This window comes from Leptonychotes weddellii, unplaced genomic scaffold (assembly GCF_054177405.1).
Source record: "Leptonychotes weddellii isolate Sample4059 unplaced genomic scaffold, ASM5417740v2 HiC_scaffold_13933, whole genome shotgun sequence".
Classification (NCBI taxonomy): Eukaryota; Metazoa; Chordata; class Mammalia; order Carnivora; family Phocidae; genus Leptonychotes; species Leptonychotes weddellii.
Genome location: NW_027719518.1, coordinates 1 through 5,074, shown reverse-complemented (window position 1 = coordinate 5,074; position 5,074 = coordinate 1). Strand labels below are relative to the sequence as shown.

The following is a 5,074-nucleotide window of genomic DNA, read 5'->3' as shown; positions in this document are numbered from 1 at the left end:
CTGAATGCAGATGCTTAACTGACTGAGCCACCCAGACGCCCTATGGTAATCATTTCACAATGTATACATGAATCAAGTAATTGCATTGTGTACTTTAAACTGACACAATGTTGTAGGTCAGTTCTATCTCAGTAAAGTTAGAGGAAAAAAAAAACTGATGAAATCAAAATCAAGTCTACGGTTTAGTTAACAGTAATGGATCAAAGTTGGTTTCTGGATATTGAAAAATGCATAATGGCAATGTAAGATATTAACAATGGGGAAAATAGAACTATACTACCCTTATAGAAGTTCTGTATGATAAAATTATTCAAAATTTTCTTTTTTTTTATTTTTTAAATTTCAAGTTCTTATTTAAATTCTAGTTAGTCAAAATTTTCAATTTACATCAGACAGAAGTGCTTTAAATGCTATAGCCCCAATGCTTTTTATGCATATAACTCTGCTCACACCATCTCAAAATCCCACAAAATTAACTACATTTCCAAATCCATTTTTGTATGGTAGAATTTGTCTTTGACCAGCCGGTACTCGTAATCCATAAATCCTATTTCTGTCATCCATAAATGATACCAATGGAACAGTTACTCTGCGAGATACTTTCCTATCTCCCTCATCCACATCTAACTGTTCCTCCTTTTTAAGTAAAGATGTTTAGCTATGACGTTTGACACCAATTTTTTCTCATAGCATTTTTCACCTCTGAATTTCTCAGAGTATAGACTAAAGGATTGAACATAGGAGCAATGGTGTAAAATAGAGTAAATACCTTATCCACAGGGAAAGTGGTCGGAGGTAGAAGGTAGGCAAAGATTGAAGACCCAAATAATAAAACCATCACAGTGATATGAGACCCACAGGTAGAGAAGGCTTTGTGTCTTCCTTCAGCCAAGGGATTTCTTAAGGTGAATAATGACATAGGAAAAAAATGCAACCACAAAAGTCACTAAGGTAACCAATCTTGAATTAGCAACTACAAGGACACCAGCGAAGTGGGTATCAGTACCAGCAACTTTCAGCAAAGGGAAAATACCATAAAAGTAGTGATCGATTTTGTTAGGACCAAAAAAGGGCAACTGGATTGCCATAGGAAACTGAGTTAAGGAGTGGACAGCCCCACCAGCCCACTCAGCTAAGATAGGAGATTGCACCTTGTCCTATTTGTGATAAGTACACAGTGAAGTTTGTAGATGGCAACGTGGGGATCAAAGGCCAGGATGGTAAGGTTAGAGACCTCAGTGCTTCTAGAGAAGTGTATGGTAAGGATCCGTCACATGCAATTACCATAGGAGATGGCTTTTCTTCCCACTAGCAGGTCCCTGATCAGTTTGGGTGTCATACAAGAGGTGTAGCATATGTCCATAAAGGATAAGTGACTGAAGAAATAGTACATCAGTTGGTAAAAAAGAGGGCTGCATGGATTGCAATAAGCACTGGAGGTTATATGCAAACAATGAATCATGGAACATTACATCAAAAACTAATGAAGTACTGTATGGTGACGAATACAACATAAAAAAAAAAGAATGGAGATAAGTTTTCCTACCAACAGGGCAACATAACAGAGTAAGAAGAGAATGGGACAAAATATTTGTATATCATAATTGTAAGACAATCCCAAAAGGATGAATTCTGAGACATTCTTCTGTTTCTCCATATATTTTAGTTTGCAAATATCTGAAAAGAAAGAAAACATTAATTTGTGTAAAAAATTAGCAACATGATAATAAAATAAAATTTGCCAAAAAATGGTTGGGCATTATTGAATTTTTTTTTTAAGATTTTTTTATTTATTTGACAGAGAGAGACAGCAAGAGAGGGAACACAAGCAGGGGGAATGGAAGAGGGAGAAGCAGGCTTCCCACCGAGCAGGGAGCAAGATGTGGGGCTTGATCCCAGGACCCTGAGATCATGACCGGAGCCGAAGGCAGACGTTTAACGACTGAGCCACCCAGGCACCCCGGGCATTATTGAATATTAACATAAATTATTCCTGTTATGTAGAATTAACTTTCCTTTTTATTATGTATTATATTTTACAAATCAGTTGTGAAATCTAATGTGAAATGGTTATAATAATATACTTTTTCAACTTTACTGTCAATAAGACAAATGATTATTTAAAAATGTTAGATTATCTTAAAGCAACCAAATATAACTTCTAGTTATATTATTTAGGTAACACAAGTTTAATTTACAAAAGTTTAAAAAGAAGCAAAATCTTTTGCACATTTTTAAATATGTGTTTAGGGTCAAAATATAGAATTGCCCAAGCATATTTGAGTTGATCATGTTATGGCTTTTTCTAGAAATTTCATGTTTTATATACAATCTAGACAATAAAAGTCAATAGAAGAAGATGATACAAGATTATAGCTTTCAGAGAGTTTTGTTGTCAGCACCCAGTGACTATTTGTTACATTAATGAATGGATGAAAAAGTCACAAATTTGTATGTTTTGTACCATCTTGACACATTAGGAAATAGAGTATAGAATAGAGAGAATGCACTCTGGGAACAGTTATATCCAGTGGACAAATTGATACCCAGTGTGAATGCAAACATTTTCAACCTTAGCTGAAATGTAGCTCCAGATGACTTTAGAAAAAAAAAAAAGATTTTATTTATTTGAAAGAGAGAGACACAGCGAGAGAGGGAACACAAGCAGGGAGAGTGGGAGAGGGAGAAGCAGGCCTCCCGCAGAACAGGGAGCCCGATGCAGGGCTTGATCCCAGGACTCTGGGATCATGACCTGAGCTGAAGGCAGACGCTTAACGATTGAGCCACCCAGGCATCACTCCAGATGACTTTAAAAAGCAGAAGCCTTTTAGAGCAAAGTTTATTAGAAGCCATCAAATCCCAGGATTCACAATTTCAAAACTGATGCCTTTAACATCATTTTACCTGGTGAATAGGTCATTTGTACAGCATTTAAAAATGGCCCGTACTCCGAGAAACCAATTCTACTCTAAATTATTATAAAACTCTAATTTCATCAAGGAAAAAAGAAACTCAACTTGTTCATACTATGACTTGAATTGCTATAAGGCCTCCTACTCCTTATTGTTAACAAAGCAAAAATTATTATGAGGCTCCTAGTGTTCAACAGTGAACAGTACTTAAATAGAGGTGAATAAATTTGGGGGTCATTGATCAGTCTTCTCCTTACCTTATTACATCCAATGCTGTTTCTTTGTTTACTTTATACATAGGTTTATTTACCCAAAACCAATTAATTTAAGGTAACTCTTAAATAAGCAGGTTGGTGAACAACTTAAATGCAATATCATGGGATATATCTAAACCCTTAATTTTCCATAAATGAGACACAGATCAAGACAATCTAAATAATTCCTTGTCATCAAAAAGTAATGCCCTGTGGATATTGGAGGACAGATATGCTGATTCCTATGCAGTCTAGGGCTGCATCCCATGTTTGAGAGAAGAACAAAATGTGGTGTCCTGGAGACCAGCACGGAGGGGTAACACTTTGAATCCTCATCCCAACAGAACAAGTATGCAAGGTGACTGACTACCAATCACCCAGTCTGTCTTTAAGAATACTTGAGGAGATACACTTTACAGTTAATATAAGTACATAGCCCAGCATTCTTGATTCCAAATCCTTTTGAAATAATTTTCCATTAGTTTTAACAAATGTGCATTCTTTTTTTTTTTTTTTTTTTTTTTACAAATGTGCATTCTTTAAGGTAGGGCAGAATTAGAATTTTTGTTTGTTTCAAGTTTTGATTTAAATTCTAGTTAGTTAACACATAGTATAATATTGCTTTCAGGGGTAGAATTCAGTGATTCATCACTTACGTACAACACCCAGTGTTCATCACAACAAGTGCTCTCCTTATACCCATCACCTATTTAGTCCATCCCCTGCCCACCTCCCCTCCAGCAACCTTCAGTTTATTCTCTGTAGTTAAGAGTCTCTTACGGTTTGCCTTCCTCTCTTTTAGAACTGAAAAGAATTGAAGGGAGAAGTCAGTTACTGACTATAAACTATGTTCTTTTTAAAAAAGCACATCTCCCTCCCATTTCTGCTTCTCTGTCTTGTTCCATTAATGTGGGGTTTAGGGGACTACAACCACGATCTTGTCCTACACCAACTGCCAGGTGACACCCATAGGCAGTCACCCAAGATCTAAAATGCTTAAGCTAAAAGGTTGATTTGTGAAAATATGAACTATGAAGTTTATCTCTCCCTTTTCACTTACAAATATATCTGTAGAGGCTCTGAGTGCTCTAAGGATTGCTTTTCACAAATTAGAGAAAGCAAACTAGAAACAGGGATATGTGAGATATTATTAAACATGAAAGAACATTCATTTCTGTTCTTTCTTACTTATCAAGTCTTAAATATCACAAATGTGCTTGAAGTTTGAAGCATATTATTATTGAAAGGCTGTATTTCCTGTTCCTCCTTTAAAGCTGCTATATCTGAAAGAGTATGCAGAGAAGCAGATTATGTATTTACAAATAACATACATTTATAAAAATATGTGTGACAAATATTGATATATAAATATATATGTGTAAAAAAGACATTCTTTATAGGGTTCAGAGTGGCATGTGAGGTTGCATTAATATTCCTGAACCTTCATGAGCAGTCAAATATATCATAAAGGCTGAGTGACATATGATACAAAACAGGACTCCAATATTTATTAAATATAAAAAGCTGAGGAAAATAATAGAATGGAGCCACATATCTTAATTTTATAATCATTGAATTAGCAAAATTAATCAGAATCATGTCAAATCTAGAGAGAGGTATATTTGAAGAGTGTTGAAGGAAACTATCATATTAATAACATACCTCAGGACTCACAGCATCAATGAAGTGGTCATTAAAAATTGAGAACAGGGGCGCCTGGGTGGCTCAGTCGTTAAGCGTCTGCCTTCGGCTCAGGTCATGATCCCAGGGTCCTGGGATCGAGTCCCACATCGGGCTCCCTGCTCGGCAAGAAGCCTGCTTCTCCCTCTCCCATTCCCCCTGCTTGTGTTACTGCTCTCGCTATCTCTCTCTCTGTCAAATAAATAAATAAAATCTTTAAAAAAAAAA

The 5,074-nt window shown here is 35.9% G+C and overlaps 1 pseudogene; it reads right to left on the bottom strand.

Moving 5' to 3' along the window:
• Window positions 1-658: 658 nt before the first annotated feature.
• LOC102729185 (olfactory receptor 4P4-like) lies at window positions 659-1,657 on the bottom strand (annotated as a pseudogene).
• Window positions 1,658-5,074: the final 3,417 nt, after the last annotated feature.